Source organism: Elaeis guineensis, chromosome 7 (assembly GCF_000442705.2).
Source record: "Elaeis guineensis isolate ETL-2024a chromosome 7, EG11, whole genome shotgun sequence".
Lineage (NCBI taxonomy): Eukaryota > Viridiplantae > Streptophyta > Magnoliopsida > Arecales > Arecaceae > Elaeis > Elaeis guineensis.
The window spans coordinates 13,100,302-13,123,585 of record NC_025999.2 but is presented as its reverse complement, the minus strand read 5'-3'; the positions used below and the strand labels follow the sequence as shown (position 1 = coordinate 13,123,585).

At 36.9% G+C, this 23,284-nt stretch overlaps 1 pseudogene; it reads right to left on the bottom strand.

The window, feature by feature from the left end:
• LOC140859269 (uncharacterized) overlaps window positions 1-23,283 on the bottom strand; it is a 27,828-nt pseudogene extending 4,545 nt beyond the window's left edge.
• Between the last annotated feature and the right edge of the window lies 1 nt (window position 23,284).

Here is a 23,284-nt window from a genome sequence, read left to right as displayed (position 1 = left end):
GTCTGCAACCCTCTACTGCAACCCACCCCACGCCCCCCCCCCACCACCACCCCCCCCCCCCGAAAAAAAAGGCACATATCATCTTAATGAAAATAGGAAAAAATACTTAAGTCATAGATGGATGGATTGAAAACCATAACTCAACTACTTTAGATTTGAATCGAAACTGAGAACAACTAAAAAAATTTTGGATCCACATTTTCAATTTCACTTTGAGCTATAATATGGATTATAGCAAAATTCAAACTGGCAAAACAAGGCACCATTAGGATTCATATTCAACTCCATGGACTGTAAATTCTCACATATCAAACTTGAAGTTCGTAGTGCTAAAAGCACCACTCATAAGATGAATAATGAACCCTAAGCCTGAAAAATAATGATTTATGATCATCAGCAACATATCATGAAGAAGTTATTTAGTTTTATAGTATATAAGTAGATCTATTAGTGAGTAGCACATATATTTTAGGAAAACAACCACTAATTTTCTCATTAATTAATTTGCTTTTTGTCAGAAAAAAGAAAAAGAAAAAGTTTTAATATGCTGCATATGAAATGAAGCAAGCAACTTGTGGACAAACTCCACTCTATTTAGGAACAAATGTCTCCCTCAGAGCCACAACAGAGAAGGAAAAATCAACTTATTCTAGAATTAGTTAATTTGGATAGTTGATTTAGTGAGTGGGGGTGTTCAGCTATTTTCACTATAGTATAATGGAACATTCCAATGCAAAAATACTCAATTCATGATAATTATAAGCATCACAAAAAATAATCTATCCTTTTTCAAAACGTCAAAAAAGAATCATTACATGAAGTGTCGAAACTAATATTGCCTACAATTTATGAAAGCATCGATAAGTTTAGAATACTTTCCGATGCTAGCAAAAGCATTGGGATATTTATTAATGTCGATGCTTATAAACATCATCAATTTACAATAATTGCTGATGCTTATAAGCGTCGGCAATTTGTAACCATTGCCAATGCTTTAAAGCATTGGTATTTACTAAATTTGAAAAAAATGAAAGACACACAATCTGAAAATAATCTATATAATAATACAAATATCTATCCAAAATTTATAAAAAAAATTTAAACACCAACACAAATATAATAAAGACTGTGTAACATCATAATCAATATATATCCAGAGAACAAAGTACCACAGGTCCAGTATGATTAAGGATGACTTAATCATTATCTTGTTTCATAATAAAGACTATATAACATTAGATAGCCCAATCTGGGGCATGAAGACCTAAAATTGAATCCGACAAAGACTAGCAGCTTTAGCTCTCAGTGTTCTTCAATAGACACTGCAATGCCTCATGAAGGACAAATGGGACAAAATGTGAAGATATTTCAGTTATCATTTATTTGCTTTGCCTGCAAGTCATTCCACTTAAGCTCAAATTGATCGTTTATAGACAGCAACAACTTAACTGCAAGATAAGTATATTTGAGAGAATAGCCCCACATAAAGTACCCTAAAAGTTGCTTAATCTAAGAGAATCTATCAAGATGAGATATAGCTAATAACAGAAGAAAAATCAGATGATAAGAAATGACATGAAAAATTTTGCATAAAAAGCAGCACAACTGAAAATTGCTTCTCATTCATGGCTTTGAAAACAATGTATTCATCATCCGAGAGCCAATCCGAAAGAATAGTTGAGTACCTCGAGTTGGAACTTCAGTGTCTTCCAGAAAAAAGAAACACATATATAATCAATCATATATATTTCAGAAAACAATGTTAAGGTATAAATTAAGATGTGGGGCTAATTATAATCTCTCTTTATTGCAGGCTTGCAATGGATCTCCTAACATATCAGAAATGCAATAGGATGAGCAGACCAGTTGCCTGACCACCTGATGGTGAATGCTTGAAGCTCATTCCATCTTATAGCAATCTTTAATACAGAAAATGTATTAGAACAAAGTACATGAAAATGTGCAAACCAAATATAATGAGGTTCAAGTTGCATACCAATTTACCAGCACGGTCAAAAACAGGAAATCTATGGTACTTTGTGTGGTGTGGGTTTACACTATATGAATACAGGCCATGTTCCATCCATATGGGTTTACACTACATGAATCAAGATATATTCAAATTACAGAAATGTCTCAAAACTAGCTCTTAACCTGGCATAAACCTTTATATTTGTATCGGTTTCCAACCTAAGACAGCTTCGTGAAAGAGAAAGGCTCACCATGAAACCTTGTGGGCAAGGCAGCAGGAAGAGATATCAAACATCTAAATCCCACATTTTAGCAATTGCAAGAAGAAATTAATCATTCATGTTACTGCAACTATGGAAAACAAAGGTTTTTTTTTTGATACAAAAGGAGAATACTGTACATAGTACATAGTCACCAAAATTTATTAAAGAAAGAGAGTACATAAAAACAAGAGTGAAAGGGAATCCCTACCCACCCAACAACACCAAAAATCAAATTTCAAATTCCCTGACTAGCAACATTCAAAAAATTTTGAAATTTAAATTTCAAAAAAGAGAAACTCTAATAAGTCACCGCTGGAATGGATCAACATCGATCGCCGAAGAAAAACATCGGCGACCACCACGTCTTGAGAGAAAAGGAGCACTAAAGGAAAAACATCATCAACCATCACAACAAAGAGAAGAGCGTCGTTGACTAAACCTTGCCAGCGACTGATGAATCCCGACAATAATCCATACAAAGGACAAGAGAAGGAAAAGAAAGCCGACTTGGCCTGACCCAACCATCTGCCATCCACCACCAAAAGAGACTGGCGAAGAGGAGTGAGAAAGAGAGAGAGGGGGGCTCGGCCAACCATCGTTTGTCATCCATTGGAGGGAGAAAACCACCAAAGGGAAGAGAAAGGAAAAACTAAGGTTAACAACAAGCTATGCTGCTATCTATCTTCCATGCACCAAAAACCCATTTTTGTCAGGTCTTTCGTGCTCTAGTTGTCTTGTTATAAAATTAGGCTAATCAAAAATCAAAGAAGCCAAAGTTCTTATATTATGAACATACAATGTGCACTTAAAAATCTAAAGCAATAAACTTTGTAAAAATATATCTCATACACCCAAAGCAGTAAAAATCTGATTTAACAATGGTGTACTCACACAAAGTAAATATCTAAATATATGAATCGGAAATAATGTGGATTTTCTAGGCAGTGCTAACATAAAGAGATGCTGCCAATTTCATTTGTCAATTTCATAACCAGATTTTTTTTTACTAAAATTAGATGCATTTTAATAAATCAAAAAAAAAATCTTCAGCACCTCACCCTAAAAAAATGATGAAGCACCCACATTCTGCACAAAAAGATAGGCAGACAAATAAATAAAAAGATAAGGGCTACAGTGAAGGAAAAACCGGCTTTTTCCTTGTAGGATCCTCTAGATCTAATGAGATCTGGGGTGGAATACTTCAACTAAAATTATCCTATGATATTTCAGATCTAAGATCTATTAGATCTAATTTCTATTATCTGATATTAAATCTAAAATTAAATCTAAAATCATGAGGAATAGAGAAATACCTTTAGGGTAACTAGATTACCCTGTAGATGATCGCAGCAATGCCCGAGGTTCTAAAATAGCCACGCAGTCGCCTGGCCTCTACCGGTATCCACTCAAGCAAGATCTGGATTATCTTCTCCTCATAAATCTTTGCTCCAAAAATTAGATCTGGATCTGATCTGAAAGATCTTCAAAAGATCTTCTGAAGCTGGAGCAGCAGCTTCTCGATAAATCTCTGCAGCCTTCTAATCAAAGAGCCACCACGCCTTAGACAAGCACCAGATGGACGTCCAACCTCTTGGACATGAAGAGGGGAGGGAGAGGAGCAGAGGGGGCATGGAGAAGTGGAGAGGATTCAGGCTTTTGCTGATTATTTTACAGAGTCTCTAAACCCTAGGCGCAGACAGGGTTTAAATAGACCCTGCTGCGCCATGCAGTGCCACATCATTTGACCAATCAGAAAATTTTAATTAATGTAGGGTTTCAGGGTGGGCATGCACAATGAAAACATAATGGATTTCAAAATTTTAATAAAGAAATTTTAAATATTAAACCCTTAAACCAGCATTTCCTTGATGATTAACAATCATATATAACATAAATTCAAGATTAAATTTAAGTTATAGAAAAATACCTGCAGTGCTTAATCTAAATTTCGGCAGAACTTCCACCAGACGCCCAAGTGTTCGCCCTCCAACGATGATCCACACTGGGCTATAATCAGGACACCAACTCTTTGAGATTATTTTTCCTCCAAAATTCTCACTTTGAGAATTTTCTTAAACATCAGGACCCCAAGACCCTCTTTCTCTTCTCCTAGCCTTCCTATCCCTATCTTTCTTCTCTCCTTGTCTTCCTTAATTCTCTTCCTAGACTCTTGTCCTAAAATTGGACTTGTCCTTTCTATTTTTGGACTTGTCCTAATAAGAGAAGGAAGAGACTAATTGGATAATAGAGAGAGGATGTTAGAAAGAAAGGAGGAATTGGAAATCTGAATGAATCCAATCCCCCGATGCACCCCCCTTTAAATACTTAGCAATGGGTTGCCTTCGGGAATTTTTCGTGCCCCTTCCACGTGCCATCTCGCATCCATCAGAAAATATCACACCTTTTGATGAATTCTCATGCCTATCTGAAAGTTTTTGACACATGACAATCATTGGAAAAAAAATCTAAGAGACGCTTCATGCAGAAGGACTCTTCGGAACATTTTTCTCAATGATTCTCCGATGAGTCGCACAGCTTCCCATAGCATAATTTTTTTCTACCACCCATCAACATAATTTGGTCCATCCAATGGCCAAAAATAAAGGTGATAACATGAGAATATCGTGGAAAAAACTTCAGATTAAGAAGTAGCGTGACAAATGGGTTAGAGTCTTTCACAAGTTGGACTCTTGGTTAGGTGCATGGATCAGGCTGACAGGATTTCCAACTTCAACAAATTTTCATGATTAAACCAGAAGGAATTTTAACTTCAAAAAGATTACTCATGCTCAAAATAAAGTTAGAAATCATCCAAAAATTTATTTTGTCATGGAACATAGGATAAGCTTGAGGATGAGGCATCCCATCTCATGGGATGCGAAAACTATTTCTGCACACAAAAACTGCACCCACGCACAAGAAAAATTCTTGACTCGTGGAAACTTGGTTTTCTAGGTCTAAATATTCAATACATGCAGCCAAGGGCTGAATCAACTCAAATCCAAAATTGATTTGAATTAATTTGTCTTTAATTAGCCCAATCTGGAATCAATTTTAAACCCAATTCGAAACAAGGAGCTAGTTTTTTGCAACATGTGCTAGCATGTCAATTTTGCAAATATGATCTAATCCAATTAGATCCCTGATCAATACCCTTTGTGTATGACCCATTGGGTTTCACATCTAGCCAGCAATAAGTCCGAGTTCAAGTCGATTTGATTTGATTAGAATTTAATCTAACCGATCTAGATCCAATCGAGCTAACCCGATTTCAGCAATTAGAACTCTTTCTAATTGGTGATTGAATTAAACTCTTTAATTCGATCAAACCCATAAGACAAGATTAACGTCTAGCAACGTATCATGTCTACTTGAAAGATATGAAATTTTTGATAGAAATATCAAAAATATCCTTCAGTGAAAAGTTACCGTGCAATTTGATCCTACGATCTCCCTGCACCCCGAATATTACTCTGGATATGGAATGATGTCAAATCCAATATCATACTCATATTTCTCTCAATCTTATATGATGTTTCAATTAATAAAATATTAAAAACTCTTTCTAATTTTTATTCTGCTTTGATCAAAGGCTTCCTGAATCATCAATCGATCAGAACAAGTAGGATGCGATTTTCTCTTACCAAGAGTGATCGATTCCATGTTGATCTACTCACAACCTCTATTCACATTCTACCATATCTAGAACACCCCGTACATGACTAAGTCATGAATGAGTATGAACCAAAAAATATGGATTCATGTATACAAGGTTCTATGATAGTCTCAGGTCAAAGGATTACATGCACAACTTCCACTATAAGAAAATATCTCTTGCAGGTAAGTAAATTCCATAAGATGTTTCTTAAATCGGATCAATTCAGTGAACTCATTCTCTAATGAGCATCCACTTCCTTATATTAGTGTCTCACACAAGTGGCATATGAGATTTGCCACCCTCTCCATCGAGCATACATAGAAAGTGCTAATCTATCCGGAATATTGATCCCCTACTCAATGCTCCTATGACTAAGAATATTCTAAATCAGGATTTTTAGGATTTTAGATCTCATAGGTATGATCTCATCATAATCCTAAACTCATTTTTTTGATTTATAGAGTTCATCATAATCATTACTAAAGTAAGATGCAGCATATGATGAAAAATATCTTTTATTATTTAAAGAGTCAATACATAAGTCTGGAAGATTACAAAGAAAATTCATCAAAATACAAATTTTGATGACTTGTAGGACATATTCCTTTCAATCTCCCACTTGCACTAAAGCCAATCGCCCTTATATTTTATCCCCATACAATCGAGATGGCGATCGAACTGCTGCTGTGGTAGAGCCTTAGTGAATGGGTCTGCTATGTTATTCTTTGTTTCTACTCGTTCAATGACAATATCTTGTCTTTCGATTATTTCACGAATGAGATGGAAGTGTCTTAGAATGTACTTGGATTTATGATGAGACCTTGGTTCCTTTGCTTGAGCAACTGCTCCAGTATTATCATAGTAAAGTGGTACTAGATTTTTAATCTCAGGAACGACACCCAACTTAATTATGATCTTTTTCATCCAGACGGCTTCCTTGGCGGCTTCACTTGCAGCTATATATTCTGTCTCAGCGGTTGAGTCAGCTACAGTCTGCTGCTTGAAACTTTTTCAACTAACAGCTCCACCATTAAGAGTAAAGACATACCCTAAAGTGGACTTACTATCATTAGGGTCTGATTGGAAACTAGAGTCAGAATAACTTTCTAGTTTTAAATCAAATCCTCCATATACCAGAAAAATATCTTTAGTCCTTCTTAGGTACTTAAGAATATTTTTCACTGCTTTCTAATGATCTTCTGCTAGATCAGCCTGAATCTACTAACTATGCCTAAGGCATAGGCAACATCAGGCCTAGTACATAGCATAGCATACATGATCGACCCTACTGCCGAAGCATAGGGAATAGAACTCATTCTATTTCTCTCTTTCGGTGTTTTAGGAGACATCCTTTTAGAGAGATGTATGCCTTGACTCATGGGTAAATAACCTCTTTTACTTTCATCCATGCTAAACCTCTTTAGCACTAAGTCTATGTACCTAGATTGGGACAAGCCTAACATCCTCTTAGATCTATCCCTATAGATCTTTATACCTAGTATATAGGATGCTTCACCTAAATCTTTCATGAAAAACTTACTTGATAGCCATGTCTTGACCGATTGTAACATTGGGATATCATTCCCAATAAGAAGTATGTCATCCACATATAAAACTAAGAAGACAATGGCACTCCCACTAGTCTTCTTGTATACACAAGGTTCATCCATATTTTTGATAAAGCCAAACTCTTTGACTGTAACATCAAATCGGATGTTCCAACTCCTCGAGATCTGTTTTAATCCATAAATAGATTTTTTAAGCTTGCATACCTAATTTTCTCTCTCTTTTGAGACAAACCCTTCTGGTTGAGACATGTAAACCTCTTCCTCAAGATAACCATTAAGAAAGGCGGTCTTCACATCTATTTGCCAAATCTCATAATCATGGTATGCTGCTATTGCAAGCATAATCCGTATAGATTTGAGCATGGCAACAGGTGAAAATGTTTCATCATAATCAATACCCTATTTTTGCCTGAAACCTTTAGCTACTAATCTAGCCTTATAGGTTTCAACTTGGCCATCCGCTCCAATCTTTTTCTTATAGACCCATTTGCATCCAATAGGGGTCACACCCTCTGGTGCATCAACCAAAGTCCACACTTGGTTGGAATACATGGAGTCCATTTCGGATTTCATAGCCTCTAGCCATTTGTCTAAGTCCCTTCACATGATGGCTTTCGTATAGGTCAAAGGTTCATCATTCTCAATGATGTGGGCTTCATTATTCTCAATAACGAACCCATACCTCATAGGTGCATTCCGCACCCTATCCGACCTTCGGAGAGAAGGTGTACTTTATATTTGTACTTCATTAATGGATATTTTTGGTTGAGGATCATCTTGTGCTTGCATTTGTAGGTCTTGAACTTCTCCAAGTTTAATTTTTTTTTTCCACTGTCTCTTTTTAGGATAAACTTTTTTTTCATAAAAGTGGCATATTTACTGACAAACACCTTATGTTCAGTAGGATGGTAAAAGAGATATCCTATAATCTTTTTAGGATAACCTACAAATAAGTATTTATCTGTCCTAGCACTCAGCTTATGTCCAAAATTTCTTTTAACATAAGCTGGACAGCCTCATATCTTAAGATACTTAAGATTAAGCTTCTTTCCTCTCCATATCTCATATGGAGTGCTTGGCACAGATTTTGAAGGTACTCTATTCAAGATATAGACAGCAGTTTCTAGGGCATATCTCCAGAAAGAAATTGGCAAATCTATAAAGCACATTATAAACCGCACCATATCTAATAAAGTGCGATTCCTCTTTTCTGCTACACCATTTAGCTGTGGTGTATAGGGAGGAGTCCATTCTGAGAGAATTCTATTTTCTTTAAGATGATCTAAAAATTTACTGGATAAGTATTCTCCTCTTCGATCAGATCGAAGGATTTTAATACTTTTTCCAGTTTGTTTCTCGATCATACTTTGATACTCTTTAAATTTATCAAAGGCTTCAGATTTGTGTTTCATAAGATACACATATCCAAACCTAGATAAATCATCAGTGAACGTTATAAAATAAGAGTATCCTCCTCTAGCTTCTGTTGTCATAGGACCACATATATTAGTATGTACAAGTCCTAATAACTCACTTGTCCTTTCTCCATGTCCACTAAATGGAGTCTTAGTCATTTTTTCCATAAGACAAGATTCATAAGTACCTAATGATTCATAATCACAAGGATCAAAGAACTTTTTTTTGTATAACTTGTTTATCCTTGTCTCACTTATATGACCAAGTCGACAATGCCAAAGTAAAGTATTATTCAACTCTTCTCTCTTTCGCTTTTTACTTTCATTAATATGAAAAATATTGTCATTAGATAGAATTAGAAGATCATTATTAATAATGCCATGATAAATAATTTCATTAGAAAAAGAAATTGAGCAACTATTGCTCTTTCCATTTATTTCATAACCTCGTTGCAATAGTAACGATACAGAAATAATATTTCTAATGATCTTAGGCATATAATAACAGTTTTCTAGCTCTAAGATCTTTTCAGAAGGTAACTTTAACATATATGTTCCTACAGCCTCTGCTTGGATTGACTCTCCTCTAGAGCTGTAGAGCTCGAAGTCACCCTTCTTCAGCACTCTAATGTTCTGTAGCCCCTGCAACGACTTGCAGATATGAGAACCGCAGGCGGTATCCAATACCCAAGAGTCTGAATTGGAAGAACTTAATGATAAAATTGTATGTATCTCATACATACCTTTTGGTGCATCGTTTGCACCTGCCTTTACAGTTGCAAGATATAATTTGCAATTTTTTTTCCAGTGTCCTGCCTTGCCGCAGTGAAAGCAGCTACCCTGTTTGGAGACTTTCTTCCCCTTCTTCTTCATCTTGCCACCCTTAGGATTCAGTGCTTTCTTTGAACCCTTAAAATCTGACTTCTTCTTAGAGGTTTTACCCACAAGAAGAAGTGGAGCCTTTTCTTTCTTAATATGGCTCTCAGCTATCTTAAGCATATTTAACAGCTCAGGCAAGGAGGTATTCAGTTTGTTCATATTATAGTTCACAACAAACTGAACGAATGACTCGGAGAGAGATTGCAGGATCAAATCCTGACTTAATTCTCCATCCATCACAAAACCAAGTTGACCCAATCTGGTGATCAGATCAATGACCTTCAGGATATGATCTTGTACGGATGATCCCTCAGTCATTCTAGCACAGAATAACTGCTTAGATATCTCATATCTAGCAGTTCTACTCTGTTCTCCATACAACTCTTTAAGATTGAGGAGTATGGATTGAGTATCCATGCTCTCATACCACCTCTGCAACTTATTGCTCAAAGAGGCTAGTATGATGCACTTGACAGTCAAACTGTCATTCTTTCACATCCTGTATGTGGATACCTCCTCTTCTGTGGCATCATCTCCAACCTCTTATGGTTCAGGGATGTCAAGAATATAGGAGAGTTTCTCCTGAGTGAGTACGATCTTTAAATTTCTCAATCAGTCCACATAATTGAGATCGATCAACTTGTTGGAATCTAAAATTTTTCGCAATGATAGTGAAGATGCCATTTGTAGAATTTAATCTACAATAATTAAAGAATATTACATAAGCAAACAACTTATATTGACTCATACAATTAAATAAGGTCTTTAGATTTAATTATGCCTCCTACTATTTTATCGAACATCATAACCCTCTACTATGATGAACGAGACATATTTAATATTTATCTTAGTGGGATTGAGAACCTAATTCCTCATAATGATCTTGTGTTAACACAACAAACCCTTATGAGTTCATAGGTAGGAAACTCTTTCCAATTGCATCTCATGCAACTTTCAATATTATATCTTGACCTCTAAAATATTATTAGCCTTGTGTTAACACAACAAGCTATAATATTTTAGTTAAGTTAGATCCTTCATTTCAATACAGTCAAATTCTAATATAACTGCCCTTGTGTTAACACAATAAAGCAGTATATTCAAAATTGCCGTAAGCATCTTCTATGCACCAGGATTATGTTATATCAATCCTTATGACAAGTCTCATGTTAACACAATAAACTAGCCATAGTTCATGATGTAATATTAACCTAGCATGAAGGAAGGCCCTTAATAGTATTTTCAACATTAGGGTTTTTCAATATCAAGATTGCTTAATCAAATTGGCTAGGTAAGTAAGGTGGGGGTCCCCCCGTTGCTTTTCTTAGACACCAATAAATTGGCCAGGTCAGATAATAGAACCAATTAAAAAACCACCTATAGCACTTTTCTAGACACCAATTGATCAATCGATCAAGAATTGGTTAACCCATAGTTGCATATCACTACCACTTAATATAATTTTCTAATGAAGGCTTTTATTTGGTCTCATGCACATTCTAACTACATAATACATATTTATGTATAAATATTAAAACTTTCTACATGTGCAAGTGTAATATATGGACATTCATCATCCTAGGACAACCTTGCAGCATAACACCGTTATGCTAGGACAACCTTATGTCAAGATGATGAAGTGGTGAATGATATATGCATTATTTCATATCATCATATGAAATCATAAATCATTTTATAGTATAAATCATACTGTGGATCACATAAATATTATATATATATAATTGAACCAAACAAGGCCGGCTCTGATACCACTGTAGGGTTTCAGGGTGGGCATGCACAGTAGAAACATAATGGATTTCAAAATTTTAATAAAAAAATTCTAAATATTAAACTCTTAAACCAGCATCTCTTTGATGATTAACAATCATATATAATATAAATTCAAGATTAAATTTAAGTTATAGAAAAATACCTGCAGCGCTTAATCCAAATTTTGGTAGAACCTCCACCAGGCTCCCAAGTGTTTGCCCTCCAACGGTGATCCACACAGGGCTATGATCAGGACACCAACTCTTTGAGATTATTTTTCCTCCAAAATTCTCACTCTGAGAATTTTCTTAAACACCAGGACCCTAAGACCCTCTTCCTCTTCTCCTAGCTTTCCTATCTCTACCTTTCTTCTCTCCTTGTCTTCCTTAATTCTCTTCCTTGACTCTTGTCCTAAAATCGGACTTGTCTTTTCTATTTTTGGACTTATCCTAACAAGAGAAGAAAGAGACTAATTGGACAATAGGGAGAGAATGTTAGAAAGAAAGGAGGAATTAAAAATCTGAATGAATCCAATCCCCCGGTGCACCCCCCTTTAAATACTTAGCGATAGGTTGCCTTCGGGAATTTTTCGCGCCCCTTCCACGCGCCATCTCGCATTCATCAGAAAATCTCATACCTTCTGATGAATTCTCATGCCTATCTAAAAGTTTTTGAGACATGGCAATCATCAGAAAAAAAATCCAAGAGACGCTTCATGCAGAAGGACTCTTCGGAACATTTTTCTCAATGATTGTCCGATGAGTCGCGCAGCTTCCCATGGCATAATTTTTTTTCACCACCCATCAATGTAATTTGGTCCATCCAATGGCCAAAAATCAAGGTTCTAACATGAGAATGTCATGGAAAAAACTTCAGATTAATAAGTAGCATGACAAATGGGTTAGAGTCTTGGTTAGGCGCATGGATCAAGCTGATAGGATTTCCAAATTCAATGAATTTCCATGATTAAACTAGAAGGAATTTTAACTTAAAAAAATTTCCTAACACTCAAAATAAAGTTAGGAATCATAAAAAAATTTATTTTGTCATGAAACATAGGATAATATTGAGGATGAGGCATCCCCATCTCATGAGATGCAAAAACTGTTTCTGCACACAAAAACTGCACCCACGCACAAGAAAAATTATTGACTCATGGAAACTTGGTTTCCTGGGTCCAAATTTTCATTAAATGCACTCAAAGGCTGAATCAACTCAAATCCAAAATTGATTTGAATTAATTTGGCTTTAATTAGCCCAATCTGGAATCAATTTTAAACCCGATTCGAAACAAGGAGCTAGTTTTTTGCAACATGTGCTAGCATGTCAATTTTGCAAGCATGATCTAATCCAATTAGACTCTTGATCAATATCCTTTGTGTGTGACCCATTGGGTTTCACATCTAGCCAGCAATAGATCCGAGTTCAAGTCGATTTGATTTGATTAGAATTTAATCTAACTGATCTAGATCCAATCGAGCTAACCCGATTTCAGCAATTAGAACTCTTTCTAATTGGTGATTGAATGAAACTCTTTAATTCGATCAAACCCATAAGACAAGATTGACGTCTAATAACATATCATGTCTACCTAAAAGATATAAAATTTTTGATAAAAATATCAAAAATATCCTTCAGTGAAAAGTTATCGTGCAATTTGATCCTGCGATCTCCCTGCACCCCGAATATGACTCTGGATATGGAATGATGTCAAATCCAATATCATACTCATATTTCTCTCAATCTTATATGATGATTCAATTAATAAAATATTAAAAACTCTTTCTAATTTTTATTTTTCTTTGATCAAAGGCTTTCTGAATCATCAATCGATCAGAACAAGTAGGATGCGATTTTTTCTTACCAGGAGTGATCGATTCCATGTTGACCTACTCATAACCTCCATACACATTCTACCATATCTAGAACACCCCGCATATGACTAAGTAATGAATGAGTATGAACTAAAAAATATGGATTCGTGTATACAAGGTTCTATGGTAGTCTCAGATCAATGGATTACATGCACAACTCCCACTATAAGAAAACATCTCTTGACAGGTAAGTAAATTTCATAAGATGTTTCTTAAGTCGGATCAATTCAGTGAACTCATTCTCTAATGAGCACCCACTTTTTTGTATTAGTGTCTCACATAAGTGGCATATGAGATCTGCTACCCTCTCCATCGAGCATACATAGAAAGTGCTAATCTATCCGAAACATTGATCCCCTACTCAATGCTCCTATGACTAGGAATATTCTAAATCAAGATTTTGAGGATTTTAGATCTCATAGGTATGATCTCATCATAACTCTAAACCCATTTTTCTGATTTACGGAGTTCATCATAATCATTACTAAAGTAAGATGCAGCATATGATGAAAAATACCTTTTATTATTTAAAGAGTCAATACATAAGTCTGGAAGATTACAAGGAAAATCCATCAAAATACAAATTTTGATTGGCTTGTAGGGCATATTCCTTTCAATTAATTCTGAAAAAATTTTGATTGGTGGAGTGATGTCATCTGATCATATCAGATAAGAATCTCCATAATTTCTCCTACTATTGGTGCCAACACTGGATAAGCACAGTGAGATTGGCACCCCATAGTCCAAGTTGATCAAGGGATCAGAGTCCTCATCTCATGGGACTCTATCCTTATCCACTTGGGGCGCACGCCATATCTGATTATGGCACCCACTTTGAGGGTAAAATTAGCAGGTGGACACTCCATAAAAAATCTCCAATGACCTCTTGCCAAGTGACCTTCAGTCCAAAGTCCATGGGTCAATGTTTGACCAATATCCTAAAACGAAAAATGGTAGGTGACAGGAATTAGCCGGTGTTGTCTTAAATTCATCTCATGAATTAAGACAAGACTTTTTTTGAGCTGGACTGGCTCCAGTCAGACTGAGAGAAACCTTCTCAAGGTTCTCTAAGTGAGTCAAATCATATTTGGCTTAGTCAAAATAGAAAAGATTACACGAGGAGAAAGTTAGGCTCAATCATGTGCTAGCACGATTTCTTTGAACCTAATTAGATCTAATCCAAATCATCGAACTGGGCTAGCTCAATTAATGACATCCAGACCCTAACTCTTGTTTGTGTGACCCAGTTAGGTTCATTTTCGTATGGTAATGAGACATGTAATGATCTCATCATCGACATCATTGAAACTCCTTTCTATGGACCATAACTCTTCTGATTCAGACAATTAGAATGATCGATCATCAAGATCATTCTAATTGCTCCCAAAATCCACCAGCGATACCCAGCAATATATGGTGGCAATCCATCAAAAATGAAGACGAACCTCTCGGTGCAGCTACTTGTGTGATTGAGTTCTTCTATCATGAGTTCCGACTGAATTAGGGTTAAGGTGAACTCGTCAAACCCAACATCAGTCATATGAATCAATCAATCGATCCAAGTCTGATGTGAAATCTTAATGAAAAACTCTTTTTCATTATTTCACTCTGCCATGGCCATCAATCGATCGATCCAAGTCCGATGACATCACTCCAAGTTCTACGGCAAACTTCTTATACCAGAATGCCTCCTTCGCATCTTCCAATGCAGCAATATACTCTGCCTCCATGGTGGAATCAGCAATCACCGTCTGTTTGAAACTCTTTCAGCTAACTGCACCACCATTACAAATGAACAGACTCCCAGATGTCAACTTTCGATCATCTATATCAGACATAAAGTCTGAGTCTGTAAATCCCTGAACCTGGAGTTCTTCATTCCCAAAGACTAAAAATATATCCTTAATTTTTCTCAAGTACTTAAGGATACATTTCACAGAAGTCCAGTGCTCTTCGCCTGGATTCGACTGATATCTGCTTGTGACACTCACAGCATGGGCTATATCAGGTCATGTACATAGCATGGCATACATGAGGCTCCCTATTGCGGAAGCATAAGGGATCTTGCTCATGCATTCAATCTCCTCAGGTGTGCTAGGGCACATCTTCTTGGAGAGATGAATGCCATGTCTAAAAGGTACTAAACCTCTTTTGGAGTTTCTCATGCTAAACCTTTTTAGCACCTCCACTATGTACATTTTCTGTGAAAGTCCTAGCATCCTATTTGGTCTATCTCTATAGACCTTAATACCCAGTATAAAGGATGCCTCTCCTAGATCTTTCATAGAGAACTCCTTAGACAATCATATTTTGACTGAGGTCAACATGAAAATATCATTCCCAATCAAGAGGATGTCATCTACGTACAGTACGAGAAAGACAACTGCGCTCCCACTGACCTTCTTGAATACACATGGTTCCTCCTTGTTCTTGATAAAATCAAACATTTTGATCACATCATTGAAGTGAGTATTCCAGCTTTGAGATGCTTGCTTAAATCCATAAATGGACCTTTGCAGCTTGCAGATCTTGTGATCATCATCACTGGATTTGAAACCAAACGGTTGTTCCATATAGATATTTTCCTCAAGATATCCATTTAAGAATGTCATTTTCACATCCATCTATCATATTTCATAATCGAAATAGGCTGCAATAGTAAGTAATGTGCGGATGGTTTTTAGCATGGCTACGGGCAAAAAGGTATCTTGTTAGTCAATGCCTTCGCGCTGACTATAACCTTTGGCTATGAGCTTAGCCTTGAGTGTCTTCATATTCCCATCTGCACCTATCTTTCTTTTGAAGATTCATTTACACCTAATAGGTACAATACCTTCAGGTGGATCTACCAAGGTCTAGACTTGGTTTGAGTGCATCGAGTCAATTTCTGATCTCATTGCCTCTAACCATTTTTCGGAGTCGATATCTGATATCGCCTCATCATAGGTCTTGGGGTCATCACCATGAGCCCCATTTTTCGTGAGGAACATTTCCTCTACTTCCTCTTGTATAGTACCTAAGTACCTTTCAGGAGGACAGAAAATCCTAGTCGATCTATGAGGTGGAAGAGGTTGTGTTAGGACTGGTTCTAATTGATTGGGTTCCTCAGGTTTCTTAGCTCGTTGCTCTTGGGAGACATTCTCCTTGAGCTTAATTATTCTTCCGATGCCACCATCTTGAATAAACTATTTTTCAAAAAAAATAGCATGTCGATTCACAATCACATTATGGTCTTCTGAAATATAGAAATAGTATCCTAATGACTCTTTAGGATATCCTATGAACCAAGCTTTAAAAGATCTGAACTCTAATTTGTCCGTCTGTTGTCTCTTGACATGAGCCAGACAACCCTAAATTCTGAGATGACTCAGACTTGGCTTCTTACCATGCCATATCTCATACGGTGTGGCAGGAATAATTTTAGAGGGAACCCTATTCAATACATATATTACTATCATGAGATAATATCCCCAAAGAAACTCAGAGAGGTCCATGAAGCTCATCATAGAACGGACCATATCTAATAGGGTCCGGTTCCTCCATTCTGAAACCTCGTTGAGTTGTGGCATTCTAGATGGAGTCCATTGAGAGACTATGCCATTGTCCTTAAGATAGTTTAAGAACTCCCGACTAAGGTATTCACCTCCTCGATCTGATCAAAGAATCTTAATGGGCTTTTCTATTTATTTTTCTACTTCATGTCTGAATTCTTTGAACTTTTCAAAGGCTTCAGACTTGTGTTTTATTAGAAACACATACCTATACCTAGACATATCATCGGTGAAGGTAATGAAGTAGACATAGTTGGCTCTAGCCGGCACATCAAATGGGCCATATACATCTGTATGTACTAGGGCAAGTAGGTCTGTGGCCCTTTCCTCATGTCCTGTAAAAGGGAGCTTGGTCATTTTGCCTTGAAGGCATGATTCACAAACTGGATATGACTCAGAAGTCAATGGACTCAATAGCCCGGATTTCTCCAATTTGTTAACCCTGTCTTCCGCTATATGACCTAGCCTTAAGTACCACAGATACCTATCATTTAGACTATCTCTAGGCCTTTTAATTCCCATGGCATTCACATTTTGTTCGATATTAAATACAGATACATCAATATGTAGCTGATAGAGACCATTAATAAAAAAATTATTTGCAACTTTATTATTTTCATAAAATATGTTACAATGGTTCTTATAAAAGCTAATCACATAGCCTTCTTGTGCTAAACATGAAACAGAAATCTAATTCCTGCTTGCTGCAGGCACATAATAACAATCTTTAAGAACTAAATCTAATCTTAACGGTAATCGCAGAGGGTAGGTTTCCACAGCCACAACAGCAACTCTTGCTTCATTTTCGATGCGTAGGATCATATCCCCATCCCTCAGCCTCCTGCTCTCCTCAAGACCTTGCATAGAAGTGCACAAATGAGCACTAGAACCAGAGTCAAGTACCCAACTGGATGCAGAGGAAATCGTAAGATTAGATTCTATAACGAGCATTCCTCCAGAAGGACCATCCTTCTTGTTCTTCAGGGTGGCCAGGTACTGAGGATAGTTTCGCTTCCAATGGCCGTCTAAATTACAGTGGAAATATTTTTCCTTTTCAGCAGCCTTCTTCTTCGGTTCCGTCTTCTTCTTCTTTCCATCCACCTTCTGCTTCTTCGCAGACTTCTTCTTCTTTCCAAAAGACTTTCTCTTGGAAGAAGTCCGCTCCACAGTAAGGACTGAGCCTTTTGAATCCTTCAAAGTAAGCTCAGCCGTAACCAACATGTTCATTAACTCAGCCAAGGTACACTGCATCTTATGCATATGGAAGTTCATGATGAACTGACCATATGCATCAGACAAGGACTGAAGGATCACATCAATCTGAAAATCCCTATCTAAGATGACATCGAGCTTCTCAAGCTCCTTAATATCCTTGATCATTGACAAACAATGATCTTGGACTGACTGTCCATCATGCATTTTAGCCTTAAAAAGCCTTCGGCAGACTTGATACTTGGCTGTGCGACTTTGTTCACCAAACAACTCTTGTAGGTGAGCCAACATTTGGTGGGTAGTCATAATATTCTCATGCTGGTGCTGCAAGTCATCAGACATGGCACCCAACATGTAGTAATTGGCTTTGTTATCGTCATCCGTCCACTTTTCCAGAGACGCTCTCTGTTCAGCAGTCGGACGTGCTGGCATGGCAGGTGGGTCCTGGTCCAAGATATGAGTCAGTTTTTCAAATCCAAAATAACTCTGTAGTTCCTCAACCAGTCTTTGAAATTAGGTCCAGTCAATCTGTGGGTGTCTAGTATTTTGGTCAGGGGGTTGGATGCAGACATGTTTCCTGTAGAGAGTCAAGAGTTTCTAGTTAGATTTTGTAATCAGACTTAACCAATTTATTTAGGAGTTTTATTTTTAAACAAATTAAGCTCCCACTATTTTTTCAGATCTCTACACTCCCTAAGTAGAGATGTGAAAATCTCTGTGATTAGTGATTTCTAGTGGGTGGTGCGGTCTCACCGACTGGCTCACCATCTCACCTAACAATTATTGGTGATGGGTCAACCGATGAGTGGACAACTCTTGTCCAATGATTCTCTAATCATGGTGCACCCAAAACTTGATCTCTAATTCATGAAGCTCACCATGCCTGGAATATTGCTCCAATCCTTAGTTAAGTCAGACCCACCATTTGCATGAACTAGATTCCTGATTAGGTCCCTCACCGTATCCGAAATATTGAGCACAACCCATCCTCTAATTCATAGCATCCAATGCCTAATGGACAGGGTTGCGTCTTTCTGGTGCAACTGAGCCACTGTAACCAGCCGAGAACAATCAACCCCGGAAGGGCCCGCACATCCATAATGGTGGAAGACCTTAGACTTAATATTTTCTTAGGAAGATTTGATTTAGGTCTCATTAAACTTGACTTGACATAGTCATAATAATTATGACTAACCTAGTGACATGGGTTAGCTCGAATTGTTAGCCACCACAAATTAGAACTGGGTCGACATATATGGTCAGGTAAGTGAGATCGGTGGAAGGGATATGCCATTAACTTGAGAAGAATGCATTCAAGTCGAGTAGCTCCCAATTAAAAATCAGTCGATCGCATCTGCCCAACTTACCATAGACACTAAATTATCGAACCAGAACCAATTGGGTTAGCCCACAATCCAGGCTCTAACCACTGAGCCAAATTAGGTCTTAACTTGATCGAGTCACATATGAATGTGATTCAACCTTGACCTAGACTAATCCTATTAGGCTGGTCAATTATTAGCTTTCATGATCCCACCTAACCAACTTTTGATTCGGTTTGATCAACCGCTAGACCTAATTGAGCTACCCAAGCCCGAACCTAATTTTATGAAAATGACTTAGATCTGAAATTCTTAATTTTAGACCTAATTTAGTTTCATAAGCTTAATTCATTAATTAAGTCTTGGGTTCATAAACAAAATATGTAAATAAATCCTAGGGTTTCAAGATCTAGAGTTTTGCAGAAAAGTTAATTTTGATTTCTGATTAAGGATGAACGCGTAGCACCCCTACACGCCATAAGAACACCCCATTGAATGGGAGGAGAGGATCTTAAATACTACTTTATTCTTATGACCGGACGGCCATGAGGAACACCTTAATCAAAAATATTAATTTAACTAAAAAACTAGTTAGATCTAAGTTACATATCATATATATAATTTCAGATCTAACTTATACATGCTTTGCATACATCTCATGTATTAAAATCTGATCTAATTAGCATTCTTTCAGATCTGATACATCACATGCAACATCTAAAAAATAAGATTTAAATTGAACTATTCAATATAAAATCTATTCTAGACTAGGCATGCAACAGATCAATCTTATGTATTAATTCTACAACTAGTCTAGGCATGCAACAGATCAATCTTATGTATTAATTAAATTTTTATTTTTTATTTTTTGATCTCAATATAATATTTATAATATCAAAAAATTAGAGAATAAATTAGATCTAATTTATATTTTAATCATATTAAAATATAAAACTATAAGACTATTCATAGATTAAACTACTCTTAATCTAGTCTGTATCTCATACATGTTAGATCTACTTATATTTAATTTTAAATTTTTTTAATTTTAGATCTTATCACATCTGATGTGATATTTAAAATTTATTAATATCAGATAAATAAAAATAAAAATTAGATCTAAATTAGATCTAAAATAGAGCCATCAACCTAGCTCTGATATCAATTGAAGGAAAAATCGGCTTTTTCCTTGTAGGATCTTCCAGATCTAATGAGATCTGGGGTGGAATATTTTAAAAAAAATAATCTTATGATATTTCATATCTAAGATCTATTAGATCTAATTTCTATTATCTAATATTAAATCTAAAATTAAATCTAAAATTATGAGGAATAGAGAAATACCTCTAGGGTAACTAGATTACCCTGTAGATGATCGCAGCAATATCCGAGGTTCTAAAATAGCCATGCAGTCGCCTGGCCTCTATCGGTATCTACTCGAGCAGGATCTAGATCGTCTTCTCCTCACAAATCTTTTCTCCAAAAATTAGATCTGGATCTGATCTGGAAGATCTTCAAAAGATCTTCTAAAGCTAGAGCAACAGCTTCTCGATAAATCTCTGCAGCCTTCTAATCAAAGAGCCACCACGCCTTGGACAAGCACCAGATGGATGCCCAACCTCATGGACGTGAAGAGGGGAGGGAGAGGAGCAGAGGGGGTATGGAGAAGTAAAAATGATTTAGGGTTTTGCTGGTTATTTTGCAGAGTCTCTAAACCCTAGGCACAGACAGGGTTTAAATAGACCCTGCTGCGCCATGCAGTGCCACATCATTCGACCAATCAAAAAATTTTAATTAATTTTGGAAAAATTTTGATTGATGGAGTGATGTCATCTGATCATATCAGATAAGAATTCTCACAATCCCTCCTACTATTGGTGCCAACACTGGATAAGCACAGTGAGATTGGCGCCCCACAGTCCAAGTTGATCAAGGGATCAGAGTCCTTATCTCATGGGATTCTTTCCTTATCCACTTGGGGCGCACGCCATATCTGATTATGGTGCTCACTTTGAGGGTAAAATTAACAGGTGGACACTCCACAAAAAATTTTTAATGACCTCTTGCTAAGTGGCCTTCAGTCCAAGGTCCATGGGTCAACGTTTGACCAATGTCCTAAAATGAAAAATGACAGGTGACAGGAATTAGCAGGTGTTGTCTTAAATTCATCCCATGAATTAAGACAAGACTTTTTCTGAACTGGACTGGCTCCAGTCAGACTGAGAGAAATCTTCTCAAGATTCTCTAGGTGAGTCAAATCATATTTGGCTCAGTCGAGATAGAAAAGATTACATGAGGAGAAAGTTAGGCTCAATCGTGTGCTAGCATGATTTTCTTGAACCTAATTGGATCTAATCCAAATCAATCGAACTGAGCTAGCTCAATTGATGACATCCATACCCTAACTCTTGTTTGTGTGATCCAGTTAGGTTCATTTTCATATGGTAATGAGATATGTCATGATCTCATCATCGACATCATCGAAACTCCTTTCGATGGACCAGAACTCTTCTGATTTAGATAATTAGAATGATCGATCATCAAGATTATTCTAATTGCTCCCAAAATCCATCAGTGATACCTAGCAATATATGGTGGTAACCCATCAGAAATGAAGACGAACCTCTCGGTGCAGCTACCTGTGTGATTGAGTTCTTCTATCATGAGTCCCGACTGAATTAGGGTTAAGGTGAACTCGTCAAACCCAACATCAGTCATATGAATCAATCGATCGATCCAAGTCCGATGTGAAACCTTAATGAAAAACTCTTTTCTATTATTTCACTCTGCCATGGCCATGGGCTTAAGGGCTCAATCTTTCGATCATCATAGGACTACTCCACTTATCTACTGAGGTTGATAGATCCCATCTTGGTGCAATCTGGTTCCTACAATAAATATGCTACAGCCAATATACACCTCAGGGTTTTGAATGGCTAGGAGATCGAGTTATGGTGTAGTCAAACTATAACACACTCAAGGTGAACTGTCGATGTACCTCAGATCGAAGAACTAGACACACAGCTGCAGCATCGAGCTAGTCATCGACGAGAAGGTAGACTTTCTTATGACTGCTCGAGGTGGTCACGCTCAGTACTCTCGTTCTCAATGAATACCATACTTTCACTCCGGTGTCTCCACACCGTAGACTTAAGACACATCTATCCTAAGGAAGCGATCGTACACCAACCTTTCGGATCGATCACCATCCTCGTGATGATCCTATGGTCAGGAGCTGTTTATGAGTTAGTTATATAAATTCATGCCTTAAATTTTCAACTCTTGAAAATATGAATTAACATTCCTACTAGCTTAAAGGATGTATCACAGACATAATGTACACAATGTGATAGTAGAATAACTCTTTTATTCATTTATAGTCAAAATTACAAATTTGCCCTTACATTTGTACAGGAATGTGTCAGCCAATCTAACATCTAGGGCACACATCTAACATACAGATGTCTCAAACCTATGAAAAGAAAGAATCCACACCTTCCCTTTGAGCATAGATGAAAACCTAAAATTCAATAAAATTTTTTGTGGATAAGAAGTAAATGCAATGTATTGATAGAAGATAGGAAAAGGCTTATAGCTGGTACTCTGCATTGCACTCCACCATGAAGTGACCCAAGAATCTCCCCCTCGTTCAACACCCCATTGATTAAGGACCTAAAAAATACACCTTCAACAGACACTCCATTAGCACCATCCATATCTTGCAGCAGTTGCTGCAAGGAATTCCAAATAGCTGGTAAGCTTAGTGGAACTGTGATACCCCTTGCAGCATTATGAACCATA